The 18,837-nt window shown below is 37.0% G+C and overlaps 1 protein-coding gene across 4 annotated transcripts in view; it reads right to left on the bottom strand.

The window, feature by feature from the left end:
• The window catches only part of LOC128248585 (atrial natriuretic peptide receptor 3-like), a 423,581-nt gene that overhangs the window by 216,993 nt on the left and 187,751 nt on the right, over window positions 1-18,837 (bottom strand). The gene's annotated exons all lie outside the window — the stretch shown is intronic.

The raw sequence follows: 18,837 nt of genomic DNA, 5'->3' as shown, positions 1-18,837 counted from the left end.
TATTTCAAGATCTTTATATTTGCTCAGTTTTTGGTAGGTCTTGACAGATACGTTTATATCGATTGGGACAGTCATATCAATGAGGAGGCATGATTTTTGTCTGAAGTCTTTCAGTATGATGTCTGGCCTATTTGCGTCTATCTTTCTGTCAGTTTGAATAGTGAAGTTCCAGAGGAGTACGATGTGATCATTTTCAAGTACTGGGAGTGGTTTGTGTTCCCACCAGTTTTTAGCATGGGGCAAGTCCAGGTTTTTGCAAATTACCCAGTGAATATATCGTGCAGCTCTATCATGCCTGTTGAGATACTCTGTAGGCGCAAGCAGACTGCACATGGAGACAACATGCTTATTATTATTATTATCATTATTATTATTATTATTATTATTATTATTATTATTATTATTATTATTATTATTGGTATTGTTGTTGTTGTTATTATTATTATTATTATTATTATCATTATTATTATTATTATTATTATTATTATTATTATTATTATTATTATTATTATTATTATTATTATTATTATACACTGAACAGATTAGATTGTTCGAAAAGAAAAGAATCCTAACATCGGGCTACAACAAGTAGCCTTAGATGCCAAGAACCCTCCTAAGTATCCTGGCTGTCCCTAATAGCACTGTTTTCCGCAGCTATACTAATCTTAGTTCTATACCTATTTCCTCTATCCATCTGTTCAGATGTTTAGGGATAGTATCAATATAATTACAAAACTTCTTTGTAGACTATATTTTCTGTTTGGTCGACACTAGTTTTCAAATTACTGGAGTCCGTTGCTCTACTCATAGCAACTGACCGTTTTTAAACATCGGAGTGGGTAAAATTACATTTACACGATCTAAAGTCAAGCCCTTTACCTTGTTTGCTGTGAATGCGCGAGCGAGATCCTTAGGGTTGCAAAAAATTAAACTAAGACTTATCTCTCGTTGTTCTATGCGAATAATAACTATAGATGTTCTAGTACCATGAGTTATTTTTGATTGACAAAACTGAGATGTAAACAACATCCACTTCGATTAGCCGTTTCGGATCCTGCTCGAGACTAACACACTTAATTAACCACTAAATAATCGCACACACTATATACTGACACACTATTTCCATTTTATTTTCGCTATTAACCGTCCTCGAGACCCCCTTCGTATCTACGGTGGTTTATCAATTCAAAAATCGATATCCACGAAATAGTCTTACTTTCTGATTTTTTAATACTAAAAACCTTCCTGACGACCGTCTTTGCAATCCCGAAAAATATCGTAACCATTGGTCCAGCCGTCTGGTCGTGAAAAGGGAACAGACAAAGAGGTGGACAGACGGACAGACACACAGACATAATGTCTACTATAGTAACACCTGACAGAATCGTTAGCACACTGCACAAAATGCTTAGTGTTATTTCGCCCGTCGCTGCGTTCTGAGTTCGAATTCTGCTGAGGTCGACTTTGCATTTCATCCTTTCGAGGTCGATAAAATAAGTACCAGTAAATCACGAGGGTCGATGAAATCGACTAGTCCCTACTCCCAAATTTCAGTTCTGAAAATACATTTTTTTCGATTCTACTTTAGTGGAAAACTTAACGCTTTACTTAATAATCTTGAGTTCGTCCTTTCATATAACTGCATTCTTAAACAAGTGCAAATACTACCAGCAGTTATATATACATGTGTGTGTGTATGTATGCATGCATGTATGTATGTAGGTATATGTAATCTAAGCTATGGCCTTATATGGAATAATACCAAAATTTTTCCAGTATTGCTTCTGGTGAATTAGCGATACATAAATCGTGTCTGTATATACATACACACACACACACACACACACACACACACACACACACACACACACACACATACATATATATATATAGAGAGAGAGAGAGAGATACATACACATACACACACACACACACATACATACATACATACATGCGCATGCATGCATACATACATACATGCATATATATGTTTGTGTGTTCGTTCGCTCGTTCTTATGAATTCTTGTGTAAAAGAAATGTTATCGATAAATGCAATTATTTTCAGGGAGAGAAGGTAAATATACATTGAAGAATTTGATGGAGTTATTTCCCCTACAACACATAGAATTATGTCTACCATTGAAATAAATGGTGCTAATTCACTTGTCTAAGCTAGTAGCAACGTCCATGAAAAGGAGACAAAAAGCCACCTCCACAAGCTGTGCTCAGTTAAAATAGTCACAAAATCCCCATACTTAATATCCTGCTATCTTAAAAAAATAGAAATATATTAGATAATGTACTTTTAGATATTCAAACATGTGTGACAAGTTTGGAACGCTGACTAAGTACTTAACAACGATAATAGTTTTGATAAAGCATGAACATCACTCAATCCAGTTTATCTTCTTTTTATTCTAAATCCAAAGAGAAAAATTATATGCAAGAAGAGGATGCTGCTGTGATCTGATATGGGTGTAAAACTGTGTTGCATTTAGTTTCGTTATCTCAGTTTCTGCGTTAGAAACCCAACAGGTTCGATTCCTCGTTGCCATCTTTCTTAGTGCATGAAAATAAATATTCACGCAACGAACGTGGGATGAGAAATTCTAGCTAGAAGAAAGGAATGTTTGACTTGTCTGAGGAAAGTCGGTGGAAGTAGAAGGGTTTATAAGTGTGTTTCTGTGCGTGTACATACATGCATACATATGCATGTGTATATAAATGTGTGTATATATAATATACATATGTATGTATTATATATATATATATATATATATATATATATATATATATATATATACGCACACACATATATATATACATACTGCAATGTATATATGTATGTAAATATATATGAATATATATACATACATTATATACCTAGATACATACATACATATATATATATATATATATATGTGTGTGTGTGTGTGTGTGTGTGTGTGTGTGTGTGTGTGTGTGTGTGTGTATTATGTATGTATCTATGTATGTATACATTATATACATAGACACACACATACACACACACACACATACATACATTCACACACACACATACACACACACACACACACACACACACATAAACACACATATATATATATATATGACACACGGATCTTATGACTGGGATTTTGAAATTCCATTCTTAAGGTTGTAATATTCATACTGATAATTGGTTGATGGTATCACTTAATTCAATTTGGGGGGAGCACTTCTATAACCAACATTCTGATAGAGACGAGGTAGTATTGCTGTTAGGTTCTACTACAGACCATAGATAAGGCACTAGCATAAACCGGGCTATAGCATAGGCAATACTATAGACAAGATACTTTTATATGCAATGTAAAGTTGTTGATAATACCCAACTACAGGCAAGGTACTACTATACACAAAGGGCTACTGTAAACAAGACACTATTGTAGTCAGAGCATTACTATAGACAAAACATTACTACAGACCGGATTTATCCTTTAACTATTATAATATTCCGAATGTAAGAGAGATTTAGCGCCATATTAAGTTAAACACAAGCTATTTCCAGTAAATGCGGCCAATGTCCAGGGGCAGGAATACGACCATAATCTTGGACGCTGTTTAAAAGATAGAGATGTGGTTCATATTTAAATTAAACGCGGACTGTGAGGTGGCAGAATCGTTAGCACGCCGGGCGAAATGCTTATTGGTATTTCGTCTGCCGTTACTTTCTGAGTTCAAATTCCGCCGAGGTCGACTTTGCCTTTCATCCTTTCGGGGTCGATTAAACAAGTACCAGTTACACACTGGGGTCGATATAATCGACTTAAACCGTTTGTATGTCCTTGTTTGTCCCTTCTATGTTTAACCCCTTGTGTACAGTAAAGAAATAAGAATCGTTAGCACGCCGGGCAAATGCTTAGCGGCAATTCGTCCGTCTTTGCGTTCTGAGTTCAAATTCCGCCGAGGTCGACTTTGCCTTTCGAGGTAGATAAAATAAGAACCAGTTGAACACTGGGATCGATTTAATCGACCTACCCCGCCGCCGAAATTGCTGGCCTTGTGCCAAAATTTGAAGTCAGTATTTAAATTGAATGTCAACAGTTAAAACAGTTAGAGGTGTAATCAAGATTCAAAAACTGATGATAATTTCTCGTATGAAACCCCACAAAAGCAGACATAGACCGAAATCCCTATTATAGCTTTTTTGAGAAAAGAAGGTTCTCACGAAGTGATTATAGAATCTTAACTCCCATTGAAAGTTGCAACTATGGGACTTTCTGCCTACCTGAAGCAGGCAAACGAGTGAATGTTAAAGCAGGTTCTCAAACATGAAGATACTCAGAGACAAAAATGCAATAATATACCTTCGAGAAACTTAATCTGCCAGGTGAGAGAGTGGGAGCCGTTTGTAGATAGAGTACCTTGATTGTAAGCAAACATGTTCACTCAATCGTGTCGGCCGTCATTTTAGGCGCAAAATATACTGTCACGTGAGACTAACACACGGACGTAGCGGGAAACCTACAAAAACCTCAAAGACTAGTCATGTGACTATCCTCTACCAATCAAATCCTAATCAAAATATATTCTAATTTGAGCCACGAACTCCCTATAAAAGCAGGGCAAGCTTTTTGAAAAGCGATGTAAACAGAGAAACTGGTTAAATCTTTAAATATAATAATAAAAACATATTTTTACTATTCTCAGTACCTTTTCAACTTCTATTTTCTTTTGTGTGTATGTGTGTGAGTGTGTGTGTGTGTGTGTGTGTGTGTGTGTGTGTGTGTGTGTGTGTGTGTGTGTGAGTGTGTGAGTGTGTGCGTGTGTGTGTTTGTCTGTCTGTCTGTTTGTCTGTCTGTCTGTCTGTGTCTGTGTCTGTGTGTGTCTGTCTCTGATTTATGTTTGCCGCCACAACTGGTGTTGGTGTGTTTACTTCCCCGTAACTTAGCGGTTCGGCAATAAAAAATAAGCACTGGGGTCGATTTGTTCGACTAAAATCCTTCAAGGCCGTGCGTGCCTCAGCATGACCGCATTCAAATGATTGAAACAAGTAAAAGATAAAAGATAGAAGATAAACAAACCAGCCTCCAATATGCTAAAGAGGAATGCAGGCAAAAACCACTGCATGGCAAATACCCGAGTAGAGTCAAGGACCTTGATGTCAAGCAAACCTTTACACATCATTGGTTGACATGATCTTTACACATTAGTGGATGACATGTCCGGGTCTCAAGCCAGAAACCGATGTGGTGATCTTGGTGGATCTCCGTTTGACAATGAGGATTCAGATGTTGTGTCAACTGAATTACCTTCTAAATAAACGTTTATGTGGTTGGGTATTATAACACATCAACACCTTATGCAAGTCTCGGGGCAGATTCGTTGTGACTGTAAGTGTAACAGGCTTGTGCCGTTTGAATTCCAGATACAATGCACTAGACGAGCTTCTATAGACGAGTTTCAGTCTGCCCAGTTTCACTCACAATGTATGGGCCGACCTGTGGTTATGGAAATAATACATGTTGCGGATACAACGAAGTTGAATCGAACCAGGGACTACTTATCACGATGATATATACAGAAAGAGAGAGGAGAGACAGACAGAGAGAGATAAACAGAGACAAAGAAAGACAGAAAAGTAGAGAAAAGGAAGAAAGGCGTATAAATACTGGTTGGCTTGTGATGTATATTTAGTAGCTGGCACTCCGTCGCTTACGACGTTGAGGGTCCCAGTTGATCCGATCAACGGAACAGCCTGCTCGTGAAATTAGCGTGCAAGTGGCTGAGCACTCCACAGACATGTGTACCCTTAAGGTAGTTCTCGGGGATATTCAGCGTGACAAAGTGTGACAAGGCTGACCCTTTGAATTACAGGCACAACAGAAGCAGGAAGTAAGAGTGAGAGAAAGTTGTGGTGAAAGAGTACAGCAGGGTTCGTCACCATCCCCTGCCGGAGCCTCGTGGAGATTTTAGGTGTTTTTGCTCAATAAACACTCACAACGCCTGGTCTGGGAATCGAAACCGTGATCCTATGACCACGAGCCCGCTGCCCTAACCACTGGGCCATTGCGCCTCCACGTTGTATATTTACATAGAGTACAAACTACAGATTACAGAATAAACAGAAATGAAAGCAAAACAGAAAACAAGAATTTTTCTATAATTTTTTCTTTGTTTTAATTTCTTCTTTCTTTATTCTGTAATCCGTATTTTGTATTCCATCTAAAGATACACTTTAAGCCTATCGGTGATAATCTGCTTTATACATACATACATACATACATACATACATACATACATACATACATACGTACGTGCGTGCGTGCATGCATACATACATACATACATCATACATACGTACATACATACATAAATACATACATACATATATACACACATACTTGTAAGTAGGAGGAAGTATGAATGCTAACAAAATTAAACATGGTGAAACTTGAAAATATTTAACGCCAGCAGTTACTTACTTGACATATCTACCTGTTTTGCTAACTACATTTACTCATTAAATACATATGACTTACCAATCTACCTGTTGTCTACCTGTTGAGTAAATATATATGCTTGAAACAACTACGCTTCTTCCGTGTGGCTAAACTATGGGAGATAACTCTACATACCTTATCTTGTTTAATATATTTCCGATAAGTTTATATTACCGATAAGTTTATAAGGCGTTTTTCTGTAACATTTTGGCCTATGGACACCTTTCATTCCTATTTTAATCTACTGGACCCGCGTACCCATTCAATGTTTTTTTTTTTAAATCCTATTTTATTTTTATCATTAAGTGTAATTAAGAATTGTATTTGAAAAGAATTGTTAAAATATTTTTTGCATTGTTGAATTAAAGTTTAGACAGTGTCACGTGACAACTTGCTGGACCCTAGCAGCGGGAAATTTAGACAGTGTCACGTGACAACTTGCTGGGGCAGCCTGCTGGAGCCTAGCAGCAGGTATAAAAAGGGGAATTTGACATTTTATACCTGCTGCTAGGCTCCAGCAGGCTGCCCCAGCAAGTTGTCACGTGACACTGTCTAAATTTCCCGCTGCTAGGGTCCAGCAAGTTGTCACGTGACACTGTCTAAACTTTAATTCAACAATGCAAAAAATATTTTAACAATTTTTTTCAAATACAATTCTTAATTACACTTAATGATAAAAAATAAAATAGGATTTAAAGGGGAATTTGACATGACAATCAGTCGGACGCTGACACTCGTTGGTGCTGCATCGAAGAGGCCAGGGAATAGAAGAAAGAAGACATGCACCCAACACCAGAGCTGAAGACACCTCCGAAAGGGGGAGCTCCGCCACGTCAAAACGGTAGAGGAGTAGGGGCCGAAACCGGACGTGGTTCCTCCTGATGATGTCTTGAGCTAACTGGATCCTATAAAGGAGCTGCTGTGGTAGCAGACCACGAAACATAGTTGAAATTCCTCCTATTTATTGTACATAAACTTTAAAAACTAAATCTTATATGGGCCCCTAAAAGTCATGTGGACCCCTGTTGAAAAACACTTGTTATAAAGCAATGCGTCACAAAATGTTTTGATACTAAATATTTTCTTTAACTAGCACGTTTTCAAAGCTTCTTTGCTAAGATCCTGTATCCCCCACCAACCCATTCACCTTGCAGCTTTAATGTACGCATATATATAATACGCCAAAAAGTTAAACCCTTTATGGACGGGAAATGTAAGATAATCCTATATATATATTTATATATATATATATATATATATATATATATATATATATATATATATATATATATATATATATATATATATATATATATATATATATATATATTATATATATATATATATATATATATATATATATATATATATATATATATATATATATATATACATATATATATATATATATATATATATATATATATATATAGAGGTAGATAGATAGATAGATAGATAGATGAATACGTACATACATATATTATATATATATACATATATATATATGCAGATATATATATATGTATATATATATATATATATATATATATATATATATATATATATATATATATATACAAATATATAAAATATATATATATATAAATAAATTATATATATATATATATATATATATATATATATATATATATATATATATATATATATATATATATATACATATATATATATAAATGCTTTATTTAAAAGCAGCAGAAACATAAAAGACTGTTACTCTGAGTTTCACGTTCCCGTTCATCGGACAGTTTTGTTAGATGTGCTTACTCCGGTATATATATACATATACATATATATATATATATATATATATATATATATATATATATATATATATAATACAAAGAATATATATACATGTATACACACATATATGTACATACTTACATCTACATGTGTATATACATGCATATCAGGGTACAGGACGTTAGAACAATAAACTACAGACAACGGAACGAACACATAGGAAAACGGAAAGCCACTTGGAATATCCCTTCATCAGCTGTCTCTATTCTATCTAGACGTTTCGAAGACAAGACAGAACGTACTCTAGAATAGTCTCTTCCTGAGTAGTGGATCAACCCACTACACAGAGGATTCCAAGGTGGCAAACACAAACCAAGACAGGAAAAAAATGGACAGTGAAAACAACATTCAAAAGCCGTACGGCCAAACGCAAATCTGAGGTAGAACGCTAGTAGTTCGTCTTGCCTTCACAGCGGCTGGAGTGAAAAGAAAGTTGACCACAAGTCACACGAGAGCAGAGAGGATGGTGGAGGGAGGAAGTGGAACAAGGAGGAAGGGACAGAAGCAGTGAAGTAGAGGCCAGGACAGAGGGGTAGATGGGAAGATAGAGGAAGACAGATAGATAAATAGATAGAGAGGATGGTGGAGGGAGGAAGTGGAAAAAGGAGGAAGGGACAGAAGGGTATAGCAGTGAAGTAGAGGCCAGGACAGAGGTATAGATAGAAAGATGGAGGAAGACAGATAGATAAATAGATAGAAAGATAGATAGATAGATAGATAGAAAGATAGTCACGTCAGAATAATAGTAGACTTACTTGCAAAAAAGGACGTGTGCGTTCAATAATGTAATAATACAAAGAATATATATACATGTATACACACATATATGTACATACTTACATATATATATATATATCGCTGACGTGGCCGATGACAGTACTGCCTGATTGGCACTCGTGCCAGTGGAACGTTAATAGCACCATCCGAGCGTGGTCGTTGCCAGGGCCGCTGACTGGCTCCCGTGCCGGTAGCACGTAAAATGCACCATTCGAGCGTGGTCGTTGCCAGCATCGCCTCACTGGCACATGTGCCAGTGGCACGTGAAAAGCAACATTCGAGCGTGGTCGTTGCCAGTACCGCCGGACTGGCTCCCGTGCTGGTGGCACGTAAAAAACACGGGAAAGAAAATGGGCAAGCCTCTGTCTCAAGAACTTAAAAACTTTATTATTCAAAAGTACAATGAAAATAATGGCTATAAAAAGATTGCAAAAGCTTTAGAATTGCCCCTAAGAACTGTTAAAACTGTAGTTAAGAAGTGCTTAGTGCACAAAACCACTGCTACCCTACCAAGATCTGGTAGACCGAGCAAACTTACCAGAAGTGCAAAGTCAAAACTGGTCCGGAAGGCAACCTCCAACCCTAGTGCAACACTGGAAGGCTTGAAAGTTTCAGTTTCCAGTACTGGGACAGATGTCCATGCATCTACAATTTCCAGAGTATTGCAGCGGTCTGATCTGCAAAGGAGAGTAGCTAGAAAAAAGCCCCTTCTGAAGCCTATACACAAGCAAGCTAGGCTAAACTTTGCCAAAAGTCACATTAATGATTCCATGACCATGTGGCGAAAGATTTTGTGGTCAGATGAGACCAAAGTCGAGTTATTTGGGAAAAAATACGAAAAAAATACGAAAAAGGCACTGCTCACCAACCTCGTTACACCGTCCCCACTGTAAAGCATGGTGGTGGCTTGATCATGCTTTGGGGCTGTTTTTCAGCTGCAGGGTCTGGAGAGTTGGTAACCATCCAATATATCATGGACAGTGTCAAATACCAAGAAGTCTGAAGTCTGCTAGAGCTCTGCGCTTGGGTCACAATTTCAAGTTTCAACAAGATAACGACTCCAAGCATGTGTCAAAAAGCACTAAAGCTTAGTTTGCTAGCAAAAAATCGCAGATTTGGAGTGGCCCAGACAGTCTCCAGACCTCAATCCTATAGAAAATCTATGGCGAGATATAAAACTGGCAGTACACCGACATTCCCCATCCAATCTGACACTGCTCGAGAAGTTCTGCCATGAAGAATGGCGAAAACTGTCTGCAGACCACTGCAGCAAGCTTGTGGAAGGCTACCCGAGGCGTCTGCAGGCTGTAATTGACGCAGCAGTATCATCCTCAAAGTATTAGCTGAAGACATTCCAAAGGGGGTGTTGACTTTGTAAAGACATTTTTCTAGGTTACATGATTTTAAGAATCAGTGTGAAATTTTTAAAATGTAATTTATATATCAAAGGAAAGTGTGATGGATCTGCTTATTATTTAACAATCATTGGAATTGAAAAAATGTGTTGTTCTCTGTTAAGTCATACAGAATATTTAAATTTTCAGAGGGGTGTAGACTTTTTCAAGGCACTGTAGATATATATAAATTTATACATATATATAAAATTGTTATGTCTCTAGCTACTGCTATCTAGCACCTTCGGATGATCTCTACTCAACTGCTACACAACTGCTACTCGACGGCTACAGAGATTACGGGTAGATGATAGTAATGACAAAATTAACTGGGATATTATCTTCGCAATATTAAAATATTAGATAAGGCGGCAAGCTAGCAGAATCGTTTGAACGTCGGGCAAAATGCATAGTGACATTTCATTCGTTTTTATGTTCTGAGTTCAAATTCAGCCCAGGTTCGCTTTCCCATTCATCCTTTCTGGGTCGATAAAATAAGTGCCAGTTGAACACTTGGATCGATGTAATCGACTTATCCACTTCTCCGAAATTGCTTATCTTGTGCAAAAATTTGAAATCAAAATTATCATATTACATTATTTGATTAAGGCGGTAGTTGTCAACTCAATAAGTGTTGAACAAATATTTGTGGACGTGCGCACATATAGTTATATGTGTGCGCGTGCATGCAAATAGATGTGTATGTGTGTGTGTGTTTGAATTTGTTTGAATCATCATAAAAGGTAGGCGTTGTGTTCAATACTTTGTGAACCATAAATCTGTTTATTATTGTATAGTAGATGAATATTACATTTTATTTCATTAACGATAACACCTCTATAAACAAGTAACAATCACCGATTGGTATACTAAATATAATAGTATATATTTATGGATTTATCTATACACACTCGGTTGTCATGGCATTGAAGTATTGGGCTGTCCGGAAAGTTCGTGCCGATTTATAGTAGCTTACCTTTCGAATTATTTGCCATGAAACCACCTCAATTCTGGGAAGAAGGTATTTTCAAGTTAAAAGAAAGATGGAGACGTATTGTGCAACAAAATGGTTTATATTTGGTCGACGAAAATTGTAATGGCAAGTATTTATCAACCTTTTTCTTTCCTTTAAAAGTCGGCACGAACTTTCCGGACAACCCAATAGATCCGGTCATGCTATTTCAGGCTGATGACGAGCAAAGACTCAGAAACATGTCCCTGAATGTTGGCTGGGCTGGGTGGAGGAGTTTGTCTCCCCCTCGCAAACATAAAGGTACAGGAAATGTGTCAAGGCCGACGGGAAGCAGTCCAGCTTCCTAGGGTTAAATAGCAGTAGCATATTCCCTTATTGGGACTGTCACGTTAAGTTGGCAGTATACAACTACATTATCGCATCGCTACTGCTTAAGTCTCTCTGAGAGATTTAGAAATGTATTATTTCTAATATGTGTATATATATATATATATATATATATATAGAGAGAGAGAGAGAGAGAGAGAGAGAGAGAGAGAGGGGATGATTCAAATGTCGCATTACATAGGAAGAATTTATCTTTTTATAGGAAACAGTTTATAAGAAACAAGTTTATAAGAACAGGTTTTTTTTATCTAACAGGCTCTATATGGTGACCATTGTTTTGAATACACATTGCAATATGGTTACCCCACTCATTGTAAACTCGTAATAGCACATCTGGTGATGCATGAGCAAATGAGTTGGTGATGCATTCCTTCAAATGATTTATGTCTTTTATCTTTCCGCGATACACCATGCCTTTCAAATTCCCCCCAAAGATAGAAATCAGGAGGGGTCATATAAGAGGATCTAGGGGATCTTATAAGCTGTTTCTTATAAAAAAATAAATTTTTCCTATGTATGGAGACTTTTGAATCACCCTGTATATATAATATTGTACATATTATAATATGTAAAATTAGCTGCACGGCTGTTACTGTTGAGTTTAGAACTATACGTAGAATATCATCATTCAGTCTGCTGCCGGTATAGTGGTATGCTTACTACTGTTCTAACAGCATAAGGCATTTGATCTGTGTGACATAACACAATAAAGTGATCCCCTGATGATCTGTTGTGGTTCAGTATCCAATTGCACTTGGAACATCTTATGCAAATGTTGCAAATACATAGAGTAGTGAAAAGTACGTAGGGAACAAACGATATAAACTTGTATTTATCATAACTTCACACACAAACATACACACACACACACGCACGCACACATACACACACACACGCACATATATATATATATATATATATATATATATATATATATATATATATATATATATATATATATATATATATATGTATATATATACATACATATATATATATATATATATATATATATATATATATATATATATATATATATATATATATATATATATATATACATACATATATATTTCGTGCAAAAATTGTTAACAGCACTAAGATGAAGTAAAATACGAAGCAGTAGAGTGTATTAACCTTGCGCTCAGGAAAATAGACGGAACAATTTTTTCCTTTTGTTTCGTGCATGCGTTCCCCTACTGAAAGTATGGACGACGAGAGAAAGGTGGAGAGAGAGGAATAAAAATGCATCTCAATTAGTCGGTATCGCATTCTGAGACACACACACACACACACACACACACACACACACACACACACACACACAGCTTGCCTACCAACTACATGGTTCCGGGTTCAGTCCCACTGCGTGGCACCTTGGACAAGTGTCTTCTACTATAGCCTCGGGCCGACCAAAGCCTTGTGAGTGGATTTGGTAGACGGAAACTGAAAGAAGCCCGTCGTATATATATATATATATATATATATATGTGTGTGTGTGTGTGTGTGTGTGTGTGTGTGTGTGTGTGTGTGTGTGTGTGTCTGTGTTTGTCCCCCACCATTGCTTGACAACCGATGCTGGTGTGTTTACGTCCCCGTAACTTAGCGGTTCGGCAAAAGAGACCGATAGAATAAGTACTAGGCTTACAAAGAATAAGTCCTGGGGTCGATTTGTTCGACTAAAGGTGGTGCTCCAGCATGGCCGCAGTCAAATGACTGAAACAAGTAAAAGAATAAAAGAATAACTAGTCACGATGTTGGTTTTGTGCCAAATATTACTAGAAGACAAGATCGATAGATTGATAAAATAGATAGATAGATAGAAAGATAGACAGACAGACAGACAGATAGATATATAGATAGATAGATAGATAGATAGATAGATAGATAGACAGACAGACAGACAGATAGATAGATAGATAGATAGATAGATAGATAGATAGATAGATAGATAGAATCCAGTACTGTAACCGAATGGCACTTTTATATCTAGGAGGAGAGAGAAAAGGGACAGAGGAATGTCTTAAATGTAAGCATACACTCATCATCAGATGGACTGTCCTTCAAACATACGTACGTGCGTGCGTATAACTCTTCACTCAAATGTCATATTTAACTAGATTGCAGAACCTTTATGACGGCTTAGAATTATACGGCTTCCCTATTGAAAATGAGTCTATTTAAAAAGTTATGAGGTTATTTATTGTCTCTGCATGCGTGCAGCGAGTAAAATGAAAGTGATTTTCTCGCTAACATCTGAAAGGCTTCGGCTATTTGATGCAATAAACTGACAACTAAACTAGGAATAAGCTACTTGTTAATTAACACAATTCATATACGATTGATTGCCGCACAGTTTCTGTGTCCCACAAGGTGCTGATGAACTCAATACTGCAGTAGAAGGACATTTGTGAAAAACACCGTGCATTATGATAGATCCTGAAACCAGGATGTTACGAATCTAACATTTTAACCACACAACCACACCTACTCTGAACGTTGAGCTCATCTCATTGGTTTAAAAATATATATTTTTGCATATGTACAGGACATTAGCCTCATTGTGATGGCGGATGCGTGCAATAAGAGAGTTGTGCTATGCCTTCTCAAGTATAATGAAATACGCATAAACACTCACTTATGTTGCTCTCCAGTATTAATATTCTATTCTCGGATTTGGTACTTATGCTGTGTCGAGTTATTTACTTCTTTTTTATGATTTTATGCTTAAATGTCGTACATTTTTAGTTAAGACCAAAGAAAAATTTGATGTTATAGTACTGGTCGTCACTGTGCCATAAATGTTTCATACTTAAGAAGCTAAAATAAATACCAACTTCAGTTTACGAATAGCACTATGACACTCAACTTTTCGGATAAAATTCCTAAAGCAGGTAGAAGCCCACAAACAGAATTGATAATGGCGTCTTGTCACCGGTTAGATCCAAAACAGACCTGATCGAGAAGAAGCCCTTCAGTCATACCAAAATACATAAAATATAATGCCAAATCACACACACACACACATATGTGTACGTGTGTGTGTGTGCGTGAATAACATCTACATTGCTAGAAATAGGAGCTAAAATGTTCCTTTGCTATTACAAAGCACATAGCATATATTCTGATGGTGGCGGCACCCCGAACACCGAACCGAGAATTCCTTAGACTGACCGGCCAGTTTTGGCAATTTCCGTTATCATCCTCAGTAAAGCCACCTCGTTTGGTTGATTCCGGGCTAGCTTGCCTATCCGAGTATATATATTCACCATAAAAATCTATGGATGAATTGGCAGATCGCTAATGTGTACTAAAAAGAAGAATAAAAACAGCTGCTGGCAACGTTATACCATAAAGGAAAATTATAGTCGTCAACTAAACTTGACTAACACCTAAATTGCTAGAAATAGCAGCTAAAATACTCCAATGCTGTTACAAAGCACATAACGTATACTGTGATGGGGGCTGCAATCGCCCCGAACACCGTACCGAGAAATTCTCAGACTGACCAACCAGTTTCGGCAATTTCCGTTGCCAATTTCAGTGAGGCCGGTCAGTCTGTGGAATTCTCGGTTAGGTGTTCGGGGCGATTGCAGCCCATATCAGAGTATATGTTCTGTGCTTTGTAACAACATTTGGAGCATTTTAGCGCCTATTTCTAGCAATGTAGGTGTTATTCACCCCCCCCCCCTAGTCAACTTCGGTTGATGACTATAATTTTCCTTTACAGTATAACGTTGCAAACAGCTGTTTTTATTAATTTTATATACAGTAATCCCTCGAGTATGGCGCGTGTTACGCTCCAAAACCCCAAATATTATAATTTGTAAATATTAATTTTATTATAAATGCAAAATAACACCAGAGAGGAATCGACGTATGGTAAAATAATAAAAAGCGATAGGTGAACCGCAGTATGGAGAGGGATTACTGTATGTGTATGTATATATATATATATATATATATATATATATATATATATATACGCACACACATACATAACATACATTCGTACATATATATGTACGTATGTATGTGCATATATATATATATATATATATATATAAATTTAGTGAATGGAGTAAAACGCCTATGTTAACTGAATACTTTTATTTCCAACATATGTTTCGAAGATTACAAATTATACCTTCCATAGGAATCGGTGATGTTAAGAATGTAATCTTCTCTTCAGGGAAATGCATGGGAACCAGCTTAAACGTAAGACATTTTAACAGAATATGAGAACTGTAGTTGGAGAAGGTTGTTACGTAATTTATTTATGTTGGAAATAAAAGTACGCAGTTAACATATGCGTTTTACTCCATTCACTAAATTTATATATACTCAAGTACCCAAACTAACAAGGAGTTTCTACCTCATAAACAGGAGTTACACCACAGACATTTTGTGATCTTTGCTACCCTGGTATCTATTAACTAATTTATTTTGTCCGAGTTATTTATTAATTAGGAGAAAATAAATACATATAATATATATATATATATATATATATATATATATATATATATATATACACACACAAATGTATGCATGTATGTGTGTATATATGTATTTGTGTGTGTGTGTGTGTGTGTGTGTGTGTGTGTGTGTGTGTGTGTGTGTATGTGTGTGTGTTAGCCAGCACAATCGGTCGGTGGATTGAACAAAGCTTATCTGTGGTACTATGTTCCGTCTTGGTTTATTCCCTTTCTCTTCTTTTTCTCGAGAGAAAAAAGTTACAATAATTAGCCAGAGTCACAAAGTTGATATAACATTGACAAACTAAATCCACTGAAGGTGGTGCTGCAGCATGGAGGATGTCTACTGACCAAAATATCTATGAAATATGTTTTTACCTATGTTAAAATAAAAATATATATTTGAAGCTATTCCAGGAATGAACCCATGGAATTTTTCGGTATATTCAGACTCCAGTTATGTTCTTATAATATTTGTCGTGTTACGTGTTTAACCCTAGGTCAAACCTAATCAAACTATCCTGTGATCAAAGATATTATCCGTTATGTTTTATTATATATAACTTATTATCCCATCTAGGGTATGGTTTGATGTATATTTGTTATATCTGTTAACAGATCTAGAAACCAGTTAAGATCTCGGTCTACAGATGACCATGTAAAACTGCTTCTCCGATAAAGAATTCGCTTTGGAGAAGTTCAAGGAAAACAATGCTGTTGCTCAGGCACATAGCAATGCCTTCGATAGTGTCTGGAATGCAAATCTCCTATCAGACTTCCCGCCGACGGGCTCCACGCATTTCTTATCTCTTGGATCAGTAGCTTCCGAGTCCATCACATTGTTGTAGAATGTATTGGCGAATTTGTAGTAGAATGTGAGCTCTTTCTATCCTCATTCTAAATCAACTGTGGTATTCTCCAGAGCTTAGCTCTGTTACCCACTCTTATCCTTTATACATCCATGACCTACTTGCTTCCATACCCAGCAACACCCACTCTTATGCGGATGCCATGGCTCTTCATTCTGTCCTAACTTTCCCTAACTATGCATCATCCACACAACCTAAGCACTGCACATGAAATCTGCATTGATTCCATAAACGGAAACTTTGTGAGCTTCCTCTAATGGGACCTTACCAATATTGTCTAATTTAACAGCACAAACAAAAACTCAAACATGAATGGCACTCAGGTTGAGACCTCACTGTTGCGAAGAGCTCTTCTGTTGAAAGGACATCCTTAGTAAACCCAGGACCGCTTCTCAAATCTTGGGTTTTCTCTTCAGAGCCAGAAGATATTTCAGTCCCCAACAGCTGATGATACTCTTCAAGGCCCGAGTGTGGCCTTAATGGTGTAATGCTCTTACATTTGTAACAGTGCTGCTACTGCGCACACTGATATTCTTGACCGCATCTAGAGAACGTCACTCGGTTGACTGATACGCTATCATTAACATACACACTCCAGCCTCTGGCTCACAAGCGTCCTGTATGCCTGACCCACACGTCTTTTTCGCATCTTGTCATCCAACCCTCCTTCATCCCGCACTATATCCATTCCTTCTTCTAAGAACATCGATCAACTGGGTCTTCTTTTTGCTTATGCTTTTCCTGCAAACGTTGACTTACAAGTTTAAACGTCAATTTCATTAGATGCAATTTCTAGGTGCAATTCCATGGTCATTCATGGCCGACGGGGCTCTTTACCCCATCTTTTCTGTAAAAGAGCCTAGGCTCAAAACGTTAAAGAATTCTTCCATTTTTTCTGAGCCTTCAGCTAATAAACCAAGTCTCTTTTACTTTTAGCTCGTCTTTGTAGAGCGGGGTGTATTTTTGACCGTATATACATGTTACAATTCTACAACGAATGGTTAAGATGCAAGGTGAATGGCTTAAGGCATTAAAAAGTTAGTGTAACAACTCCTCAAAACGAATGTAAAATTGCTTTATGTGACATCGATATCTAAGTAACATAATATCACTTTCAAATTTTGGCACAAGGCCAGCAACTTCGGGAGCGGGGTTACGTCGATTACATCGACCCCAGTACGCAACTGGTACTTGTTTTATCGACTCCGAAAAGATAAAAGACAAAGTCAACCTCGGCGGAATTTGAACTCAGAACGTAAAAGACGGACCAAATACAGCTAAGTTTTTCGCCCGGCGTGGTAACGATTCTGCCATCTCGCCGCCTTAAAGTGACAGAGTATTCTTTTCTACTCTAGGCACAAGGCCCAGAATTCGTGGAGAGGAGGCCCGTCGATTAGATCGACTCCAGTACGCAACTGGTACTTAATTTATTGACCCCCGAAAAGATGAAAGGCAAAGTCGACCTCGATGGACTTTGAACTCAGACAAATGAAATACCGCTAAGTATTTCGCTCAGCGTGCTATTGTTTCTGCCAGTTCGCCACCTCGAAAGTGACAGAGAACTGAACGATGATTTATGCAAGAACATTATCGTATATAAGTTAGTTTCTACCTATTGTTGCATGCAATAAAAGAAACCAATACCATTTT

This window comes from Octopus bimaculoides, chromosome 8 (assembly GCF_046866305.1).
Source record: "Octopus bimaculoides isolate indiv1 chromosome 8, ASM4686630v1, whole genome shotgun sequence".
Lineage (NCBI taxonomy): Eukaryota > Metazoa > Mollusca > Cephalopoda > Octopoda > Octopodidae > Octopus > Octopus bimaculoides.
This window is presented reverse-complemented; position numbering and strand designations above follow the sequence as displayed.